This window comes from Rutidosis leptorrhynchoides, chromosome 2, assembly GCF_046630445.1.
Source record: "Rutidosis leptorrhynchoides isolate AG116_Rl617_1_P2 chromosome 2, CSIRO_AGI_Rlap_v1, whole genome shotgun sequence".
NCBI classification, from domain to species: Eukaryota; Viridiplantae; Streptophyta; class Magnoliopsida; order Asterales; family Asteraceae; genus Rutidosis; species Rutidosis leptorrhynchoides.
In genome coordinates this window covers 263,001,710-263,014,268 of record NC_092334.1, presented here as the reverse complement: position 1 = coordinate 263,014,268, position 12,559 = coordinate 263,001,710, and positions in this window count along the sequence as shown.

The window sequence follows — 12,559 nt, the reverse complement described above, 5'->3', positions numbered from 1 at the left end:
GGTTTTCTTCATAATAGAACCACCAGCTGCTATATCGATGTCTTTCCTTGTAGTGATGTCGCATCCTTGGTAGAATATTTGTACTATTTGACAGGTGTCTAAACCATGTTGCGGACATCCTCTTAATAACTTTCCAAATCTTGTCCACGCCTCATATAGAGTTTCATTTGGCTTCTGTGTGAACGTAACAATTTCTCCTTGAAGTCTTACGGCTTTAGATGCAAGAAAGAATTGTTTAAGAAATTTTTCAACTAAAACGTCCCATGTATCAATCGCCCCTTCAGGTAATGATTCCAACCAATCTTTGGCTTCTCCCTTTAAAGTCCGGGGAAATAACATGAGATATATCTGTTCATCCTCAACTTCTCTTATTTTAAATAGAGTGCAGATCCTATTAAAGGTACGAAGATGTTCATTTGGATCTTCCTTTGGCGCACCACTAAATTGGCATTGATTAGTCACCATGTGTAGAATTTGTCCTTTGATTTCATAATCTGGCGCATTAATGTCTGGATGAGTAATTGCGTGACCTTGGCCAGTGCGTTTAGCTCTAATTCGGTCGGGTTCAAAAAATGGATTATCAACGGCGACAATATTAGTTAGATGTCTTGATCTAGTTACAAGTGGTGAACGTACAAAAGGTGATGAACGTCTTGCTCGGTGCATTTACTGAATATCCTATTAGTTTTTAAAAGGAAAGAAAAATTATAATAAGTTATCCAATCAATAGACTTTTCTGATTTTGCCCACGTTTCGAATAGCCAAAAGATGCAGCAGAGGGGCAGGATTCGTTTGGTCTCAATATAATTGAGGACTGTTTGGCTCCAATAACCCGGTCCACGTATAAATCCAACTATTACTACGAACCAGAAAATTTTGATGTCTATCAATTTAACTACTTAAAATAAATTTTCGTAATTTTAAGAAATTTAGATAAGAAGTAGAATAAAAATCTATGTCCTAAAAACTAGAATAGCGAGAAATAAGAAAGAAAAAGAGTGCGTCGAAAAAAAAGATCGAAAAAGAAAAATAAGAAAGAAAAATAAAAGGCGACTGAAAAATAAAAGAAACTTATAAAACTTAAAAACACTTTGACTAACCCAACCTTATCACTACAACTAACTTAAAATTATAATCGCAAGTTGAGATTACTAATTGGAATGATAATTGATACATAGGTAAAAGGCGTCTAAAAATATTAAGGCTTATAGGAAAAACTATATTCCAAATGGCAATATCTTAAAAAGGTACTAAAACTTAAAAGGCGTCGCAAAATTCTAAAACACATAAATCTTAGTCTAAAGAAAAAGCACTTAAGGGATTTTACGGCAAAGCCTAAAAATCTAGAAGTAAAATAACTATGGCAAAAACTATGTTTAAAACTAAATATGAGCTAAAAATACAAATATTACGCTAAAACGATTAAAAGGGGACAAAATATAAAAATATACAAAAAGTTGTAAAAAGTACAATTTTTTTAAAAATATTATTTTTATATTATTTATTTAATAAAACTATTAATTTTAAACTTTAAATAAACTAATTAAACATAAAAATACAAAATTAAATATAAAAACTAAACTTAAATTATATAATATATAACCCTAATTAGGGTTTAAATATATTAATAATAATAATTACCCGTAATTAATGCAGGCTACAGTCAGCTGTGGCGTGTCAGACGGGCTCATGCGATCGCATGAGTCTTAAGCTACCCGGCCATGCGATCGCATGGGCTAGGGTTTCGGGCCACAGAATGGGCTGCTACAGTACCGGGCTCGAGTTTATATATTTTTTTTTTTGCTGTAAAATATATTTATAAAATATATTTATAAAATAAATTAAATAAAACTTATATTTTTACAAACTAAAGAAACTTTATAAAACTTAAATATTTACCAAACTCTTAAAAATATTTATATTTTTGTTTTTCTTTTAATATTTTTGAATATTTAAAACGTATTTTTACAAAAGCGTATTTTTTTTTATATATATATTCGTGTTGCGCTTCCGGCTTTTAAGCTAGATTGGGTCCCCGGCAGCGGCGCCAAAAATACTTGATGTTATGCGAGGTATATATAAAATAGCTTTTAAATTTTAGAAGAAAATACTATTAAATACGATACAATTTTACACAAGATATTTATTTATTTATAGAATGGATATACTTAAACCTTGCTACAACACTTATAGGCAGTGTACCTAATCGTACAGTAGTGTAGTTTTTAGTAAGTTCGGTTCGTTCCACGGGGAAAATCTTTAAACAAAGCTTAACGCTATATTATTTTACTTTTATAAAAATACAAATGTATATATAAGTAATATTATTATTATAAAGGGGGGTTTTTACCGTTTAATGACCGGTTTGTCGATTTTAATTCTTCAGCCGCAGTTAAAACCAAATGTAAAATATTAAATAAAAGACTTAATTTAAAGCGTAAAGTAAATAACGATAATGAAATTACGAATAATAAAAGTGCGATAAAATAAACTTGCGATAATTAAAAAGTACGATAATTAAAAGTGCAATTAAATACAATAACAATAAATAAAAGTGCTATAATTAGAAGTGCAATTAAATATGAAATAAAGGAAATTAAATATGAAATAAAAGAATTATGCTTATTTAAACTTCCGTAATCATGATGTTTGACGTGTTGATTTTAGTTTTATGCCCATGGGTTAATTGTCCTTTGTCCTGGATTATTTAATATGTCCGTCTGGTTTTTGTCCATAACAGTCCATCAGTCATAAATATAAAGTGCGAGTGTCCTCGTCAAATTATCCTTATACCCGAAGTTAAATATTCCAACTAATTGGGGACTTAAACTGTAACAAGGTTTTATTACTTTGTTTAATAATTACACCAGGATGTCGACTGAGTGTAACCCAAGGTTTTAATACTTTGTTAACAATTATACCAAGTGTCCTTGTACATAATTTCACCCCTGTTTTAATAATTCTAGTGGCTATTAATCCATTTCCATGTCCGGTTAAATGAACGATTATTTGTACATATAAATACCCCGCCCATCTTGTCCGATCGAGTGTAAATGGTTATTTATAGAGACGCCCAATTGTAAATCTTTATATTAACATTAAAAAACTATCATTTAGTTAAACAAATATAAAGCCCATTAATAGCCCATAGTCTAATTTCCACAAGTGTCGTTCTTTTGTCCAAACCCCAATTATGGTACAAAGCCCAATTACTCAATTTTAGTAATTAGCCCAACATCATGATTACTTCGGATTAAATAAGCATAATAATAACTTAGCTACGAGACATTAAATTAAAAAGGTTGAACATAACTTACAATGATTAAAAATAGCATAGCGTTACACGGACAGAATTTCGACTTACACCCTTACAACATTCGCTAACACACCCTTATTATTAGAAATTAAAATTAAAATTAAAATTAAATATATATATATATATATATATATATATATATATATATATATATATATATATATATATATATATATATATATATATATATACTTTACGTATGATGAAGAGAAGAAAGATATGTTTTTGTGGTGCACCAAACTGCGAATTTATAGAAGATGTGGCCTGACTTTTCATGCCATGCGATCGCATGAACTTTCTTCTTCCTGGCCATGCGATCGCATGGCCAGCTGGGAGAGCTCACATGTTGCTTGTTTCTTTGTGCCGACGTTTTATAAATATAATATAATATATATATATATTAATTTTAAGAATTAATTATATATTATATTATATTCATATGCATAGTTGACTTGTAATTTTTAGTCCGTTGCGTCGAGCGTTGAGAGTTGACTCTGGTCCCAGTTCCGGATTTTCGAACGTCCTTGAGTACAATTTAATATCTTGTACTTTGCGTTTTGAATCTTGTACTCTTGTAATTTTGAGACGTTTTTTTATCAATAATTGGAACCTCATTGATTGTATTTTGTACTTTTGAGCTTTTTGATCGTTTGCGTCTTCAATTCGTCGAATCTGTCTTTTGTCTTCACCTTTTATTATTTAAATGAATATCACTTGTAAATAGAACAGTTGTAACTAAAAGCTTGTCTTTCTTGAGGAATAATGCTATGAAATATATGTTCGTTTTTAGCATTATCAATAAGATACCAGAAAAATTATCAGATCCAGGAAGTTTCACAATTCCATGTTTTCTGGGTAGTCTTAGTTCAATAGAAGCATTGGCAGACTTAGGTGCTAGTATAAATTTAATGCCGTATTCACTATACACTAAACTAGACCTTGGAGAATTAAAACCAACAAGAATAAGCATACAACTAGCCGATCGATCAGTAAAATATCCTAAAGGGATAATGGAGAACATGCTAGTTAAAGTTGGTACTTTAGTATTTCCAGTAGATTTTGTTATTCTGGACATGGAAGAAGATTCTCGAGTACCTCTCATATTAGGAAGACCATTCTTAAACATGGCCAAAGCAATAATAGACGTGTTCGGTAAGAAACGGACCCTAAGTATAGAGGACGAGAGTGTTACCTTTTCAGTTGATAGAGCAATGCAACAACCGCAATCTGCAGATGATACATGTTATTATATTCAAACTATAGAATCACATGCAGAATTGTTAGAAGAATTTCCAGAATTACAAGGAACAGGAGAATGTTCTTTAGGAGAAGGAACTGAACCAATTGATGAAACTGAAATGTTAGCTACACTTATGGCTAATGGATATGAACCAACAACAGAAGAAATTCAAATGCTAAAAGAGGAAGACAGATATCGATATCAATCATCGATAGAAGAACCACCGACATTAGAGTTAAAGCCACTTCCAAACCATTTGGAAAACGCTTATTTACATGGTGAATCTGAATTACCTGTAATAATATCGTCTTCTCTTACTGAAAATGAAAAATCTAAACTCATTTCTGTCCTAAAAGCTCATAAACCAGCTATTGCATGGAAAATTCATGATATTAAAGGAATAAGCCCTTCGTATTGCACACATAAAATCCTTATTGATCATAAAACGTATGTGCAACGCCAACGAAGACTAAATCCTAATATGCAAGATTTTGTTAAAAAAGAAATTATTAAACTGCTAGATGCAAGTTTAATTTATCCAATCTCTGATAGTCCATGGGTAAGCCCAGTTCAATGCGTACCTAAGAAGGTTGTCATGACTGTCATCACAAATGAGAAAAATGAGCTTATTCCTACTAGGACTGTAACAGGATGGCATGTTTGTATTGATTATAAAAAATTAAATGACGCCACCAGAAAAAATCACTTTCCCTTACCTTTTATTGATCAAATGTTGGAAAGATTAGCCAGAAATAGTTACTATTGTTTTCTTGATGGTTTTTCCGGATATTTTCAAATTCCAATAGCACCCGAGGACCAAGAGAAAATCACGTTCACGTGTACTTATGGTACTTTTGCTTACAAACGCATGCCATTTGGACTTTGCAACGCCCCTCCAACCTTTCAAAGGTGCATGATGGCAATTTTTCACGACATGATAGAAGAATGCATGGAAGTTTTCATGGATGACTTTTCAGTCTTCGGTGATACTTTTGAATCATGTCTAGTTAATCTTGAACGAATGCTTATTAGATGCGAACAATCAAATCTAGTACTTAATTGGGAGAAATGCCATTTCGTGATTAAAGAAGACATCGTTCTTGGTCATAAAATCTCAAAGGAAGGAATTGAAGTGGATAGAGCTAAAGTAGATGTAATTGCTAAACTTTCAAATCCCACCAATGTTAGAGGAGTTAGGAGTTTTCTAGGGCATGCCGGTTTTTACCGACGTTTTATAAAAGATTTTTCTAAAATTGCCACTCCTATGAATAAACTCCTAGAAAAGGATGCTCCATTCATCTTTTCAGATGAATGCATCAATTCTTTTAATATACTTAAAGAGAAACTTACTAATGCGCCGATCATGATAACTCCAAATTGGAATCTACCATTTGAACTAATGTGCGATGCAAGTGATTTTGCAATGGGAGCCGTTTTAGGACAAAGGATTGAAAAACGATTTCAACCTATTTATTATGCTAGTAAGACGTTACAAGGAGCACAAACGAATTACACAACTACTAAAAAAGAACTCATTGCTATTGTCTTTGCTTTTGACAAATTTCGTTCATATCTCGTTCTAGCAAAAACGGTGGTCTATACCAACCATTCTGCTCTTAGATACCTATTTTCAAAACAAGATGCCAAACCACGATTAATCCATTGGATCTTACTCTTACAAGAGTTCGATATTGAAATCCGAGATAAAAAGGGAGCAGAAAATCTCGTCGCTGATCATCTTTCTCGTCTTGAAAATCCCGAATTAGAAGTTCTAAATGAATCGGCCATACAAGACAACTTTCCTGATGAATATCTATTGAAGATAGATTATAATGAAATTCCATGGTTTGCAGACTATGCAAACTACTTAATATGTGGATTCCTTGAAAAAGGGTTGTCGTACCAAAAACGAAAGAAATTCTTTAGTGATATAAAACACTATTTCTGGGAAGATCCACATTTGTTTAAAAGTTGTCCCGATGGAATAATACGCCGAAATGTATTCGGAGATGAAGCTAGTCAAATCTTAAACCATTGTCACACATGACCAACAGGAAGGCATTATGGGCATCAACTAACAGCAAGAAAAGTTTACGATGCTAGATTCTATTGGCCTACAATTTACAAAGACGCAAACCTTCTTTGCAAATCCTGTGATGCATGTCAAAGGGCCGGAAAAATAAGTCAACGTGATGAAATGCCACAAAATGTCATTCAAGTATGTGAAGTATTTGACATTTGGGGTATTGAATTTATGGGTCCATTTCCAAAATCTTATAAAAATCTATACATTCTCGTTGCCATTGATTATGTATCTAAATGGGCGGAAGCACAAGCTCTCCCAACTAACGATGCACGAGTTGTAGTCAACTTTTTAAAACGTCTTTTTGCAAGGTTTGGAACACCGAAAGCTTTAATAAGTGATCGGGGTACTCATTTTTGTAATAATCAACTTGAGAAAGTTCTTAAAAGATATGGAGTAACTCATAAAATCTCCACCGCTTATCATCCACAAACAAGTGGACAAGTTGAAAATACCAACCGAGCTTTAAAACGTATTCTAGAAAAAACCGTAGGATCAAATCCGAAGGAATGGTCCATTAAATTGGAGGATGCACTCTGGGCTTTTAGAACAGCCTACAAAACTCCAATTGGAACCACACCTTTTAGACTCGTTTACGGAAAAGCATGTCATCTTCCAATAGAAATTGAACACAAAGCATTTTGGGCTTTGAAGACATGTAATCTTGATTTACATGAAGCCGGACGTCTATGATTAAGTCAACTAAACGAATTAGAAGAATTAAGACATGAAGCATACGAAAATTCGTTGATCTATAAGGAAAGAACGAAGAAATGACATGATAAAAGAATCTGAAGTTCAAAAGAATATAAAGAAGGAGACAGAGTTCTTCTTTTCAATTCACGATTCAAGCTATTTCCTGGAAAATTAAAATCAAGATGGTCTGGACCATTTATAGTCAAAAGAGTTTTCCCGTACGGAACAGTAGAGTTAATAAATTCAAATGGGATTGAATTTAAAGTTAATGGTCACAGAGTTAAACATTACATACATGGTCCGATGGAAGTTGATAATGAAGTCAATCATAATTTCACCACCCAAGAAAACCTTCAAAATGAAAACATAAATATGTTATCAACAACATATGAAAAATCAAAATTGGAAAATAGGGAGGATTCAAATTTGAGTGATGAAGAAGAATTCTTATACAAACCTCCCATTCCAAAAAACGAAGAAAAATGTGAACAAGAAGTTCAAATAGAAGTGAAAGAACCAAGAAAAGAACACCCGAAAAAGGTTTACAAACCAACTCGACTTACTAAAGCAGGAGACCCGGGTGAATTTATCATTTCTTGCTTGCTTAATGATGGCGCTGTATATAATGGACTCGCAGATTTAGGAGCAAGTGCAAATATTATGCCTCTTTCCTTATACAAAAGATTAGGTATGGGTAAATTAAAATCAACCAAAATAGGTGTTCAATCATTTGACCTAACCATTAAACACCCGGTTAGAATAGCAAATAATTTACTTGTTAATGTGGGAAGTTTGACCTTTGTTGCAAACTTCATAGTGATTAATATGGAGGAAAACCTTGATATTCCTCTAATTTTAGGTCGCCCATTTTTAGCAACCACCGAGGCATTCATTGATGTAAGAGAAGGTAGAATGACACTTAGTGATGATGATAAATCGATCACCTTTGTGAACCGAAAATTTAGATCTCCACCAACCAAAACTGTTAGACCAATAAAAATGCATAAGTGTGGGGAAGATGAAGAAACACTTAATGATGATCCGATCACAAAGAACCCCGTTGATGATAAGAAATTAGATGAACCAGTTTTTAACAGTTCAACGAAGAAACTTTATAAACGGATTCACGATGCTAAGATTAAGGGAAACTTTAAGTTATGTAACCGATTAATATCCAATTTATTGCCAAAAGAAAAGGCGATGTTAGTTGAATTTGTGAAAGTTATGGAGGAAATCAACAAATGGATTGAAGTAAAAGTCAAAGATATACAAGTTGTTGATGATCCAATTGAAAATAACGTTAATCACAATTTCAACTAAGTGTGGGGAGGTTTGAGTCTTTAAAGGATAATATGTATTTCTGTTAGAGTTAGATTTTCTGTTTTCGTGTAGTTCTCGAAAATGGAACCCGAATGGTCTTTCTCTAGCAGACCCTAAAGAACTAGTCTTCTCCCCCCATTCTGAATTTTTATTTTTTTTAGGTTTTTCGAGATGAAGACTTCTTGTGAACTAAACCATGGTCTAATGCTACACGCTTTGATCACTAAATGTAATAATGACACCCTTCCGAGTGAAATAGTATCATTAATTAAAGGCAAATTGGACGGAGTAAGAAAAGAATCCAGGAACGAAAATAATAAGTTACAGTTTGGTAAAGGAAAATCAAAATCCGCAGCAAAAAGGAGAGCTCGACACCTTGAAAGATGTCACAAATGCGGAAAATGGTCACACGAAGGAAAATGCTCGACGAATCAGACATATTTCAATACCGAATTTGTTACTTTATGCAGAGATGGACCGTTCATATGTTTAGAAGAAAAAACGTTGAATGCCCAAGGTTACGCCTATGTAGCTATGGAAAATCAATTAATCCGACTATCTTATGAGTGGACTAGAGCATATCAATAAGAAATCTATCTCACAGGTAAGTATGTACAGTTTTCATTTTTATTTTTATTTTTAACCTTTTGATAATAAACGCTAAATTGTTCGCTATAAAGTATTAAATTAATATTCAATAAAATTAGGTCTTGCGACCGAAATTATTGATATCATACAAAAATTTATTACATCACTGCGAAATTTACCGTTTATTCTTAAGGTATAAATATCTTTAATCAATCAACTCAAAATATTTCAAAAATTCGTCATGAGTTAAACTAGGTTATTGTAACGACCCGCACTTTTTCGATCGTTCTATACTTATAAGATTGATATTTACATAAATTAAACATTACCAACTTGATAAGTAATCCAAATTGTCGAGACTTATATTTCCGAAAAGAGTTTTACACAACGTTTGACCGTCTAGTTTGACCGATGATATCACGAACTATACAATATATGATAATTATACGTTTGTGTATATAAATGTATATATACATATTTAACATGATTAATGAATGTTTTAATACCTCATTTTATATTAATAACAATAAGTTACAAGTATATTTTGAAACTACTAACTTAAGTTTTCAAAACGATAACAATACGTAACGTTATTTGACATATATACTTAAGACTTATAATGTTATACATATATTGTATAAGTAATGTATTTAATTACTTTTAAAGAACTTAAATACATAAAACCATATAAGTGTATTCACAAAAGATAGCTATATTTGAATCCTCATTTCATTTTTCACAAAATTTCTATACGTATACCTAGAGTATTTGTACTCGTATCATACCTAGCTCCTATACGTATTTACTAATAGTAAATACACATCAAAATCACCACCTAACCAGCCATTATTCATGCCCTTAGAGCTAGGTAATTACTTTTGGATGATTACTTGACTAATTAACAAAATTACAAACTAAAAATCTTATCATGTATTACATGATACACGTTTTTTTTAGGTTATAAGTATCACCATTTCTAGTTCATTTTCTAACCTCATTTTTAGTTAAACACACACTCTTTCACAACCCTTAAAACCCTTAATCAATTCAGCAAAGTTTCCAAGAAGATCTAGCTTCAAAAACCATACTAAAACACCATAAGAAAACCATACAAAAACACTTCAAGAAAACCCTCCAAGAACACCAACTTACTCCCAATCTTTCATCCACTTCTATCACCCTTTTGATTCTAGCTTCTTACTCCTCTTTTACAGCAAACTTATCCAAGGAACTTGAGGTAGAATCTATGTTCATAACCTTATTCGATTCATATATATATATAGCTATCTTATTTTGTGGTACAAAAGTTTAACAACAAGAACATAGTTTGAATGTTTTCAAACTTGTTTGCAAACTAAATAGATCCTTCTAACTTAACTTTTAAAATACTTCAAGACATGTAACATAACTTATTTATATGTTAATTTAACAAGGTAAAACTTGGTTTTTCAAAGTATAAGTATTTTTGGAAAAATGGTCATTAAATGATTTTGTTGTAACAAAAATGTTTAACTTCATATGTTTCACTAAACTTTCACCTATGCCGTATGATTTTGAATGCAAACCAAGGTATTTACAGTTCATAGTCTTAAAGAAGAACTCGATCCAAGAAGATGGCAATTTGAATCAACGAAAACGGACTTGTAACGAAGAAACTATGACCGAAACAAAATTGGTTATCCAAGACTTAATTGACTTCGGGATTCATTGGAAAAATTTACATAAAATCACATCTTTATAAGATAACATGATATTTTATATATATGTACTCATAATTCAATTTCATATGGTTCAGGATCACCCGTAAGCAACACGAGAAGATTAATCATAAGATCCCATGATTGTACGCAACACGTCATTTGACAACACCGGTACCATGGGTCAAGATTAATCTCGACCAATACATATACGATGGGGTTTTATTTATTTCGTTGGGGGTTTTATTTATTTCATTGCGGGTATATTAAACATCTAAAAATGAACCATTAAAATTGAGTTACTAACAAAGAAATGCTAACTACGGACTAAGGAATTATTCTAAGTATTAAAAGTATAACAAGTATATATATATATATAACGTTTGTTTTAAAATGAAAACATATTGATATATTATATATGGATAGGTTCGTGATATCAACCGGAAGACCGAGTCAAATTATATATCTTCAAAGACAACCGTGAGTATATAGTCCCACTTTTAAACTCTAAATATTTCGGGATGAGAATACATGTATTTTATGTTTTACGATATGGACACAAGTAACTGAAAAATATGTTCTACGTTGAGTTGTACCACTGGCATACTTCCCTGTAGCTTGGTAACTAATATTTACAGCGGTATTGTAAACGCGAATCCTGTTGATAGATCTATCGGGCCTGACAACCCCAACCGGACTGGACGACCAGTATTCAACGGTTGCACAGTACTTCGTTTTATGACTACACTTGGTACGGTGTAGTAAGATTTCATATTAAAGGGAATATGCGACGTGAAAATGTTAAGTATGGTTACCAAGTGCTCAACCACTTAGAATACTTTTATTAAACTGTTTATATGCGAAATCTTGTGGTCTATATATATATTGCTGCCGGCATTAAACCTATATCTCACCAACTTTATGTTGACCTTTTAAAACATGTCTATTCTCAGGTGATTTCTAAAGCTTCCGCTGCATCATGTTGGATCTAACCAGGATCTTGCGTACGCATGTTTGTGTCAAAAATAAAACTGCATATCCGAGATGTTGTATTGTAAAATATGCTAGAAACCGTGTTGTTGTCATCATTTGTAAAGTTTGTAAGTCGAAGATTATCGCTAAACGTTAATCTTCTTTTTATTGTCTTAAGCTTGTAACAAAAATAATGGTTATGGTTTGCAATGTATAATATATGCAGTTTTCTTTCAAAAATGTCTCATATAGAGGTCAATACCTCGCAATGAAATCATACGTTATCTAACGCGTTCTTATGGTTAAGGACGGGTTATGACATGTGGTATCAGAGCGTTGGTCTTAGCGAACCAGGTTTGCATTAGTGTGTCTAACCAAGAAGTCGTTAGGATACATTAGTAAAGTCTGGACTTTGACCGGGTCTGATTTTAAAAACCATTGCTTATCACTGTTGGTTAAAAATTTATATGTAAATATTATGTAAGTACTAATGGGTTAGTTGTTATGTGATAGATGTCGGGCTCGAAACTTATTATCACATTCAGCGACTCCGAATCAGAACCTTCAGATTGTGTTTCAGTCATTAACATATCCGATGACGAAAGTGGTATTTTTGGGGAAGACTCACAATTTCCGGATGAACCAAC